The sequence below is a fragment of the Podarcis raffonei genome, chromosome 11 (genome assembly GCF_027172205.1).
Source record: "Podarcis raffonei isolate rPodRaf1 chromosome 11, rPodRaf1.pri, whole genome shotgun sequence".
Classification (NCBI taxonomy): domain Eukaryota; kingdom Metazoa; phylum Chordata; class Lepidosauria; order Squamata; family Lacertidae; genus Podarcis; species Podarcis raffonei.
In genome coordinates, this window is record NC_070612.1 from 22,684,203 (window position 1) to 22,696,732 (window position 12,530).

Here is a 12,530-nt window from a genome sequence, read left to right on the forward strand (position 1 = left end):
ACCTTGAATAAGTGTTGACTAAGGGATTGGCTCTCCTGGATAGAATCCAGAAAGGATCTGCAACTAATTAGAAACACCAGATTTTCCCCTTGGTATCCACTCTTCAGAACAGAGCATTTTAGAGCTAGTCCTCTGACCAAACTCTCACCAGCTTCCTTAAGAAATGCTTTTATTGAGCTGTGTTTCCAAGTGATGTTGATTGCAGTCTTGGATGGCCTCTAAAACCAGGTCCTGTATGCAAACAGGTTTTGTACTTGTGGTCAACCTCAAGTAGAAGACATTACTCGTTATCTGTTAGCCTGCCCCTTCGATAGAGACCCAAGAGATTGTTTTCTGAAACCTTTTGTTCACACAAGCAAGCAGGTACACCTCAGCAGAAATGGTCCAGTTTCTTTTAAGTGACAGTTATAGCATTGTAGCACACAGAGTGCAATGGCTGCAAAAAAAAAAAAAAAAAAAAGTTAAAAAGGAGGAAAAAGGAGTTGGATAAAATTGCTATAAATTGTTGTGGTGTTTCCGAGGTTTAATTTGAAATCAAGCTGGATTTGAGCTTGTTGTGTCTCTGGCAAGCTCTGTCTTATATCATGGATGTTCGCTCATTATTATGGATGTAATCTCTATAGTTTTATTGGTACTGTTGCTGTGGGTTTGTCATTGCCTTTGGATAGAACAATAAAGTTATATTGATTGACTCTCCTTAAAAACTCAGATCTGAGGTCAGATACAGACATGACAGATAGACAAACAAACAAACAAACAAACAAACAATAAGTGTATGAATAAGTGAGGATGCCCAAATCACAACTGAGCTTGGATACTTATTAGCATGCAAACAGAACCCCAAATAGGTGTTCAGTTCAGTAGTTTGCATACAATAGCCTGAGCACTGACAACAGATTTATCAACTTACAACTTTCCACTCTGCCCATAACATTATGAATATGCATGCTTTATCACACTGTATTTTAATTGCATTTTATGCTTGTCAGTGACCCAGAGAACAATGCTATTTGGTAGACTTATATAAATAAACAACAATAGCGCCCCAGAGTGAATGCTCTGGACAAATGTTTTGGAAGAATGGCAGGTGGTTTTCCATCTAATACATCCTGCCATTGTATAAGGTTTGTAGAGAATGGACTTGGTTTTGTGTTCATAGTTACCAAGGGCAATGAAGTAGACTCTCCTGTATTTCTCTTTGCATTAAAGAAATACTTGTTAATAGCCGGGAATCTGACCGAATTGAAAAGTGGATTAGAAAAACACACACACACAAATAAATATATAATAAATTAAGCGCAAGCAAATACACCTTTCTGCCTAAGTACTTTTATTGTCTACCATGATCCAAATATAGGATAAAATCAAGTTGGAGAGGGGGTGGAATGCCAGAGGGCAATGTGGTTTATTACAGATTAACAGTATTAACATTAATCTTTCACCTCTCAAGGGAGTGTTTTTTTTACAATTGACTTTTCTTATTACTGAGTCATTCATGTGCGCCCAGGTGATTTCAAATGCAGCACAGCCTGTGGGCATTTCACATCAATTTAAAAGCAGCCTAACGATTGAAGACAACAATACCATTGGAAAGTAATCTTTTTTTAATTGTTTGTTCAGTTTGCCAACCAAGGGAGGGGAAAGAACTAGAAGAAATACAGCTTCAAAACACACACACACAAATCACGACATAAAACCTTTTTTTAAAAAAAAACATAAAGTAATATCCCTTTATTGGGAAAATACACATTTATCGGTCTTGAGAAAAATTGCCCAGTGTTCAGATACATGCAATCAAAGAGAAGTTTTGATGGCTTTGTACTGTGGAGCTTATGTGTCTCAGCTGATTCAATGGCACTCATGTGCACATGATGTAGGCAAGTGGTGGAAGGGATCATTATGAGGCAGCAAGGAACCTTCTTCCTTTCCACCCTGCAAGCCAGCTACCATGACTGAACTGTGGCAGGAATGAGGGACATGTAGCTCTCAAGATGTCATTGGACCCTGGCTCCCATCTGCCCAACTCCACATGCATTGTGCCCCATCCGCAAGACAGCCTTACCAATTGTAAATAAAGGCAAATAGTGCAAAAGCTCACTTGCAGGTTGTGGCATGCAGATCTCTTAACTTGGTTCACACTTTCTTACCTAGAAATATAAAAACGAATACCTGCCGTGTGTTAACAGCACTTCAGGTCCAGTTTGATAGGGTACTTATCATTTTAACGAGGGACTGCAGTGATAACGTCTTTGTTCTAAGCATGACTCTGTTTACACACCGTTCAGACAAATTTAGGGTCAAAACTACACTAGACATTGTGGGCACCAGAACTAACTCAGCTGAATCTATATCAAGAAAGTGGGGGTTTAAAACCCCACACATACACTAAGTCTTACCACTCTCCTGCCCCCTTCTCCCCCAACCTTATACAGTGGTACTTCGGGTTAAGTACTTAATTCGTTCCAGAGGTCCGTTCTTAACCTGAAACTGTTCTTAACCTGAAGCACCACTTTAGCTAATGGGGCCTCCCGCTGCCGCCACACTGCCGGAGCACAATTTCTGTTCTCATCCTGAAGCAAAGTTCTTAACCCAAGGTACTATTTCTGGGTTAGCGGAGTCTGTAACTTGAAGCGTATGTAACCTGAAGCGTATGTAACCTGAGGTACCACTGAACTGTATGCAACACTACTATCTCACATTGAATGTAACTGATCCGTAGGAAAAAACCCTACAACCTGAAAAGAGATAATGCACATACTTTTTTAACCAAAGAAAATATTTTTATTTTTATTTATTTTAAAGCAGGGGTTATTGAAAGTATAGCATAGTGGGGCAGTTTGGAGCAGAAGATGAGCCCTTTGCCTGTCCACATATTTAACCTAAAACTTTTACTTCCAACTTTGAAGGTTCACTGTGCTTGGGCCCAGTGGTTATGAGGATGAAATGAAATGGGGCAGAGTTTAGCATTGGCCTTCCAGCTGCCCAGGCTGAGCTTTAAACTGCCCCCTCTGCACACATGCATGCTGTTGTGTGTAAGCAACCTTGCTTGCCCTCAGTCTGAGACTGAACAGGGCAAAATACACCTTGTGGCTTCCTGCCAAACTCTTCACACTTCACCTCTTCCTCGCTCTCACTCTTTTCCTTTCTCCTGCATGATGATAATAATAACTTTATTATTTGCACCCCCAACCATCTGACTGGGTTCCCCCAGCCACTCTGGGCGGCTCACTCTCATCATGCAAGTTCAGAATCTGAAGTCATTCTTGTAAATACAATTCTGCCCCTTCCTCCTGAAATTCTGGCCTTTTGTCTCTACTAACTCTCTCTCACCTCAGAAGGAGGCTTTCCCCGTTTTATGTCTAACCAGAGAGTCTCTGCTAATGGCCTTCTTAATGGGTTAATAACTTGGCCATTATTAGGTTTGTTCCTCCTATGATCCAGGAATTATGGAGAGAATCTAGCACCCAGAAGTTTAGGGGTTCCTTGCCCTCCAAACTTCTAACTTATATCTGTCCTGGTGGCAATAGATCCGGTTTTGCAGTAATGTAATGAAGAGTCTGTCCAATCATATAGCCCAGTGGTTCCCAGTTAGGGGTTTGGGGACCCCTAGAGGTCCATGGAACACAGCCAGGGGGTCTGTGGCCCCATCCCTTGACTCCCCCCCCCAACTAAATTTTTGCATGGTACTATTGTAGCACCCTGCTTGTGGTTAACGCTTAGCTGCTTGTGGCTAACGCAGCAATAGAGAAATTAAAATAATAATTTATTTGTCAGACAAATAAATGAGAGACACAGTGGTATATGGTTACCAAAGCTCTGCCCTTTCAGCCCTGATGGCCAGCACTTATATTCCCTCAGCCCAGCCCCCTTGCTCCTCCTTTGGCTGCCTCTGTCCAATCAGCCTGGTTGAAATTCCTATTGGCTGTTTGCTAGAACCAATCATAAAAGATACACCCATTTCCTGTTACCTTTTATGGGAGACAGAGAGCTATATTTTCTTCTATTTATAAATGGCAAATAAGTAGTCATATATCTTACATTTACCTCGACCAGGCACCTTAATTACCAGATAACCTTTGGCCCCTCTTGCCCTATTCCCTGCAAAACAGATGGCTAATGGTTCTAATTTTATCTTAAACAGAGATCTTGGGTTCATCTCCTCACACACCATCTATGAAAGATCTCCTTCTTTGGAGGTCTTTAAGCAGAGACTCGACAACCATATGTCAGGAGTGCTCTGATGGTGTTTCCTGCTCGGCAGGGGTTTGGACTCGATGGCCCTTGTGGTCTCTTCCAACTTTATGATTCTATGATTCTAGGAAATAAGAATCTAACATAAGAATCTAACATTTCTTACTTTCTAAATCCTTTGCATAATTACATTTAAGCCAATATATTTCATAACATATATAGTTTTTTAGAAGAAAGGGAACTTAGTAAAAGCTAAGCTAAATTCTAAGTTCTCTAAAGCTTCAAAGCAGTTTCAGAGAGCTGCTTTGCCTAGTCCAGCTGCTGTTTCTATTTGCCCTTTTAACCTTATGAAAATGTGGCTCAAGTCTCTAATGGGAGGCACAATAATTCTTACTATTTACCAACTTAATTGCAGCTTGATTGTATTCTGTAATATGTAGGGTCAGTGACCTCAGCCTTTTTATGACCGCAATAAACCAGAGGGGCCCTCTGCCCAAGAGCTTGCCAGCTGCCTGCTGGTTTCCTGCCTCGAAAGAAACATTTGTGAATTTAAGCTAATTTTTAAGATACAACCTTGATCAAAAAATATAAGCCTTGATCAAGAATACAGACTTTGATCAGATGCCTCACTATCACAAATTTTATGGTCTGTTTTAGATTTTTCAATATATTGGCCAAAATCTGTTTTGAAATCACACCGCAATAACAGTTTTGACCCGGCAATGCACAGCAATATATCACTCCTCATGCGAGGGAGAGCAGGGCAACTGATTTCAAGGCACTGTCAATATCACATGATGATCTCCGCCAATAATGATCTTAGCGGATAACACTGTGTTATGTACGAAGCTTGGATCCTAGAACAATAGGCAAGTAGGATCCTAGAATGCAACAACTGATTGGCCTGCAAGAAAAGACCAATCAGGCTCCAGGAGGGAAGCAGAATCAGTCAATCAGATGGGACTCATTGTGTAAATAGTGTATATAAAAGCCTGAGGTTTGGGGGGCAATTCAATCACTGTTTTACAAGCTGCAATAAAGAGCATGAAATCACTACAGGACTCCGAGTATATTTCATACTGCTAATCTGAGCTGCCTTCCCTCACACAGAACGGAGAACAGGGCAGCTGATTGCCCTCACTTCAAGGCGTCATGGCACTATCTTCCCGTGGCACTGAGGCGTAGCAGCTTACCGGTATATCAGAATATCCCAATGTTTAGCTGCTGATATATCACAATGTTGAAAACCAGATATCGCTCAGCCCTAGTCTGTTTTTTAGTATACCTAAAATCCTTGGCTTATTAGGGTCTGACCCACATTTTGTTTAAAAAAAATTGCTTTGCTTAGCAGGAAACTATCATAGAGTTATCAAAATTTTCAAAAGTAGGGGGTCCATGGCTTGGCTTTTGAAAAATAGGGGGTCCTCAGTAATTAGCTATAGGCCCTCAACTGGCATATCTTCCATTTAGGATTATACTCTTTAAAAAGTCAACAGGCTACATCTCCCTCCCTTTTACAGAACTGCCACTTCTGCAGTATGAAGCTTGAGACAGCTACCAAAACAGCCGTCATAGAAGAGCAAACGATAAGGATTTGCAGGTGTTGCAATAAATAGCCAAGGAGGCAACACTCTGGTTCCTTGCTTTTGTCCTTTAAAGCGAACATGTTTGCATTTAAGAGCACTGGAAGGTACAACTGATACTAAACTCTAAGGGTAAATACTCCACGTTAAGTGGCTCGAGGTGCTGGACATTTAGACCAAAAGTGGAGACAAAGGCTGAGTGTAAGGCAGAAAAGGAGGAGGGGTCTGCAGCAGGGGGAAGGTTTCATTTGTATTTAGCTTTCACCGAAATGAAAAGTTGCCCCCATGGGTCTTTGCAGTAATTTTTTTCTGGGGATTGGGGGAAGCGTATACAGTAGTACCTCTGGTTAGAGACGCTTCAGGTTACAGACTCTGCTAACCCAGAAATAGTACCTCACATTAAGAACTTTGCTTCAAGATGATGAGAACAGAAATCGTGCGGCAGGAGGCCCCATTAGCTAAAGTGGTACCTCAGGTTAAGAACAGTTTCAGGTTAAGAATGGACCTCCAGAATGAATTAAGTTCTTAACCCGAGGTACCACTGTACTGTAAATAAGCTTTATATTTATATATTTTATTTATATTTACATATAAATGGACAAATGGACATAGCTAGCTTCTCAGAAGGCAGATCTACCATTTCTGATGGAGCTGCCCTTCTACAAGTCTAGCATCCCAACAACCTCTTTATCCCAACACACAGCCAGTGTGGTGTAGTGGTTAAGAGCGGTAGTAAAGCTCTGCTGGATGAAATATTAATTGCCTCTGGTCTATTTTTGGGGAATCCTGCAACATGTTTAAGTTTTTATTCTGCTAACTATGCATTGGATCAATATTAAGTACAATTTCATGACACAACCATTTCCTAGGTGTCAATGAAAAAATAGCAGATTGATATTTCCTCTACATTTTTTGTGGTAATGACCCGGGAACTGCTCCAACAAAGACAGTTTGATGTATATTAGTAGCAGCAGCAGCATCAAATATATGAAAAGTTGACATTAACTACAATGATGGCTACGAATCAAAGACCCATTCAAAATTTCCTCATAATAATTTTTGACTTGTGGGAATTGTTCGGAATGTAGACAAGGACCCAACAGCCAAGGGGATTTCCAAGTTGCAACTGCTCCATTGGTATGTTTGATTTCCCTGTTAATTGTACACAATGTATTCAATGTTTCATAATCTGCGTGCTTGACCCTGTGGGATAGCAGAACGTTAACGAAGCTGCGCACCAGAATACAGCTTACTAATTGGTATCAATGATATAGGAATAGGCATGTGTAAGGAGCTGTAATTTTAGTCACACACCTATCGTTTTTTCATTTGTTTTTATCTCTTATATTAGCATTCTGTTATAATTTTGACTGGCAGTTCTTCAAGAACAGGACTTCCACGTTAAGTGCTTTGTCTCATTTATTTTAAGAGGGGAGATTCATGGTAAAACCTAATGCCCTCCCACTGGAGTGAATTGCGTTTAGGAGTGTGGTTTAAAAAAAAAAAATTAGTTATGTCCTAAGTAACATTATTCCAGTCTAATGAAGAATTCTGGAAAGTGAGTGATACAATAAAAACAACATATTGCCGTACAGCACCACTGGCATTTTTTTAATTCTAAAATAATATCCTTGTGAACAGTATTCAGGCAACCCAGTGTTGCTGTTAAGAGCATTTATACTCTGTTCTCCAGTCAGAAAGATTGCTAGAGTGACTTGAAAAAGAGGAAAGCTTTTTCTTCTCTCTCATTAGAACTCAGGGACATAAAATGAAGCTGAATGTTGGAAGATTCAGGGCAAGCAAAAAAAAGGGGGGCTATTTTTCACTCACTTAAAACCATGGGATTTGCTCTCCCAAGAATAAGTGATGGCTGACTTTAAAAGAGGATTAGACAGATTCACAGAGGATAAGACTGCCAGTTGCTACGGGCCATGACACTGTCAGAGGCAGAATGCCCCTTAACACTAGTTACTGGGAACCACAAATAGGTGGAGTTTTATCTCCCATATCATCTGGTTGGCCACTGTGAGAACACGATGCTAGGCTAGATGGGCCATTGGCCTGATCCAGCAGCCTCTTCTTATGACTTGCAGATAAAACAACAACAACACCACAGTCCCTGCCCTCAGATTCAGAACCTTAAAAAGGCAAAAGATTTCTGTTTTCCATGCTTTGAGCATGGTCTGTGTGTACCTGTTAAGTGTTGTGGGAATTTTCTTTAGTTTGTTTAGGAGGAGTGGGTATGCTGTAGTGCAGGTATTTTCAATTGTGTCCCTCTCTAGGTGTACCCATTGTTTTGTCTCATCTTCGAGTATATATGGGATTATATGGCGTATTTGGTTGGCAATGTAATATGCTTCTATGTTGGGGATTCCCCATCCCCCCTAATGTTTCAACAAATGAAACGGATTTGTAAAAATGTTACATGGAAAAAATACGAGAGACATTAGACATACTTCTGTAAAACAAGAAAATCTTTAATAAAAAAAAAGCAAAGGAAAAATGAAAAAAATGAAAGGGAATGTTAAAATGTGCAACATGGAACCACTGTTCCCACTCGTCTTCCAGCTGACTGCAGAAAATCAGTGCCTCAGCAAACTAGCATAGAAGCGAACAAAATGAATGTCCTGGTTGTATAAACCATTCTTCCCGTGAAATGCAGGGCTGTAAATGTATTTACACAATCGAAGCATTCCTTCAGCAGAGAGCAATTGTGGAGAACGTTACTTATCCAAAATACATGTATTTTCTCAGTTTCAGCTATTGAGAATCCTCCTTCCTGCACACTTTGCCTCCCAGCAGAAGGAATGCCAGCTTCCTTAAGGCATTGAAAAGCACGGTCTACTTCTGCTACTGAGATCCAATTCTATTATCCCTTTGTATTTTTATAGGTGTTTCTATTTCATCCAGGAAGAAAAGTAAACAGAAAAATGAAATGAACTTTTTGTTTATGAACTGCATGCATACCAGAGGTTGCAATTTAAACGTCAGTGCTTTGATTAAGCATGCAGCCATTGTTGGAACTGCATTCATTTGCATTCATAAACTTTCTGGGCTTATGTGGTAACCACGGACTTTAAGCAGTATAACAGCCCACTGTAGGTGAGTCTCAGGTACAGTAAACAATGTAATCTTGGCTGAATCTCCGTTTTAGGGCTGTAACCTGAGTTTTTTTATATTCTTTATTTAAACAGCTGTATATTGTTCAATAAATTGAAAAGAATATCTATTTATTTTTGCCAAAAGCCTTTCTAGTTGTGGGCTAAACCTTCAGTTACCGCAAAGGATTATGTTTTATATAACCACTTAGTGATTGAGACAGCCTAGGACTTCACAGTTGCCACTTTGTCACTTCCAGATGACCTGTTTATTGAGCATTCATCCTGATTTGTTTCCAGAGAGATTAGACAATGTTGACTGTATAATGAACATTCATTCTTATCTGTTTGCAGGGAGGTTAGATGACATTGCCTCAAAGCCAGTGCTTTCCCACACTTTCTAGCGCATTGCCCCGTCTCTTTCGGTATAGCAAAAAGTTTGGTCACTTGGCAGAAAGGGTGGTGCACAACCTTCTAATCAGCTGTCATTGTGCAGCCTGAATGCAGGCACTGAAAACAGAAGATTGCCAGAGGTAAAATCAGTAATGATACATTGGACTAAAGACATTGGTTACAATATACAATTGGAAGAATGGGAGAGGTTATGAGATCAAGGTATTAAATTTACTGTATGCAGCACGTTTAAAGAAAATATCATGGAAATGATGTATAGATGGTATTTAACACCAGTTAAATTGGCTAAAATATATAGAACAAAAAATGAATGTTGGAAATGTAAGGAAAAGAAGGGTGGACATGTAAAGAGGTAAAAGCTTTCTGGGAAATGATATATAATGAGTTAAAGAAAATGTTTAAAACACTTTTGTTAAAAAACCAGAAGCTTTCCTACTGGGTATAGTGGGTAAAGAGATACCGACACAAGATAAAAAATTGTTCTTATATGCTAAAACTGTGGCAAGAATTTTATTAGCAAAAATAGAAACAACAGGAATTACCAACAAAAGAAGAGTGGCAGATAAAACTCATGGACTTTGTAGAACTGGCGAAACGGATGGGAAGAATCCGGAACCAGTGAGATCAAGCATTCCAAAAAGACTGGAACAAATTTATATTATATTTGAAAGACAATTGTAAGCAATTAACATCACTAGCAGGGTTATCTGAAGATTTGTAAAAGGAAACTATTACCTATTCAGGTTGAGTAATGTACAATATTTTAAGATATGTCATAACAAGAACAGGAAAGGAAGGGAAATGCCAAAAAGAATGATGATGATGATGTAAAATTAAATTTTGTAAACCATTAGGCAGGAGGGAGGGAAGTCGTTAGGCTCAGTGGAGCCAAAGAGATATAATAAGAGGATATGATGTTACGTAATGTGATTATATGTAAAACTAATAAAAATGACTGTAAAAAAAGGAAACATAAGATTATCAGCACATAGAAAGGACAATATATATATTTATGTGAAAGTTAAGTAAGCATCCTTCCTTTTATAACATTTAGTCAGAGAGGGTGACGGACTTATGCACCCATTGAAATGAATGAATCCAAGTTAGACATGCACATTAATTTACCTGGGCCTATTCTGATTATGACTAGCCTTGGCTACCCCCTCCTTTTAAGAACAGCTGTTGTGGTTATTCTGTTTTTTAAGTTCAGAATAAGCCGAGATAAAAGTGTTCCTGAGGAATAATCATATGCTTTTTAATCTTCTGGTTTTTAAAATCTTTTTTTAAATTAAGAATTAAAATATTTTGGTGCATTTTAATTTGGTATTGTATGCTTTTAAAAAAATTAAGTTGCTTTGAGACAAAAACAATTTTTTAAATTAAGCAACCAATACATATTTAATCATCATCGTAAGTGGTTTGAAACCTGGAGGGGGAGGAAGTCCGAGGGGCAGCAAATGCCCTCTCTGAATGGCACCCCTCAGTCTTGAATGCAAAAGTTCATTTGATGAAAATAAAAAGACTTCACCCACTCACTTCTATTTTCTGCTCAGTGGACTCACTTTCATCTCTGACACCACTAACCTGAAATGTCACTGATAGCTGAGAGGAGGCAACCAGCTGTTTTGGTCCTGTGACCTCTCATTCATCTTCCTTGACTTGACTTACTAATGTGCTCAAAAATATCAGCCTGCAGTCTCTATAGGGCTCCTAATAGGTGTATTTATTTTAAATGTGTAAATAATTTATTTTTCATATGCCAGTGAAGGAGCAAATTTAATTTCCCAAAAATGTGCAGCACATTTATTTATGTTAGAAACTGAGGGCATTTCCAGAAGTCCCTATTTTGGGATGGCATCCAATCATATATTCAAGATCATGAAATTCAAGTTGATGTGGAGCACTTGCACAACAAAGCCACTACTTGCCCGCCCCCAATCAAACTTTTTTGCAACAAGGAAAGTGGTGGGGAAATGTAGTGGAAAGTCTAGGATAATATTTGCTTAATGCAACACCATCCAACCTATGCACAAACTTTGTGCAATTAAATAAGGCGAATGCTCAATATACAGGTCATCTGGAAGCAGCAAGAGCTTCTTCCAGAATGTGTGAATGGAACAATTCATACTAAGGGACAATCCAGTCAACATCCAGCATTTTGAAGTCCCAATGATTTCAATTCGGAGAGATCTAATCAAGGGGTTAACAGTTTAATCTTATACATGCATACTCATTAAGTTTCATAGGACTTATTACCATGAAAGCATGTGAGGAACCTGCAGTCTCATTTCATGCAAGTGGTCACAAAGAAAACGATAACAGAAGGCAACAGAAAAACAGAGGGAAAAGAGGGTGCCCTGCCATTTTGGGCTCTGGCCCTGACCACTCCTGGCTTCATCCCCACCCATCACTGGCCATGGTCCCACCCACCACTAACCTGTGAAAAGGTTCCTCATCCCTAAAGGTAAAAGTACCCCTGACCGTTAGGTCCAGTCACGGATGACTCTGGGGTTGCGGCGCTCATCTCGCTCTTTAGGCCGAGGGAGCCGGCATTGGCCCGCATACAGCTTCTGGGTCATGTGGCCAGCATGACTAAGCCGCTTCTGGCGAACCAGAACAGCACACGGAAACACCGTTTACCTTCCCACCGGAGCGTTACCTATTTATCTACTTGCACTTTGACGTGCTTTCGAACTACTAGGTGGGCAGGAGCTGGGACTGAACAACAGGAGCTCACCCCGTGGTGGGGATTCGAACCGCCAACTTTCTGATCAGCAAGCCCTAGGCTCTGTGATTTAGACCACAGCGCAACCCGCGTCCCCCTTCCTCATCCCTAATGACTGCCTAATGCTCCTGTTGAAATCAGTGGGACTTGGCTTGACTTTGGCTAGCTTATATACCAGTTTTGGAACTGTGGTTCCTATTAACTGTATGCAAAGTTGTTCAAAGGATGTGAGGTGAGCTAGAAATCTGACACTAAACATTTTCCATTGTGAATAGGAGAAAAGAGGTCTCTTTGGGGACAATAGCATAATGGCTGGACTAGGATCTGGGAGAGCAGGGTTGAAACCCCAATGTACCCTTCAAGCTCCCTGGGTGACCTTGGGCCAGTTGCTGTCCCTCAACTTAACCTACCTCACAGGGTTGTTGGGAGGATAAGATGGGGAGAACCATGTACTCCATCTTGAGTTCTTGGAGAGGGTGGGAGATGTGTGATATAGCTGTAATAATAAAGAAATAAGCA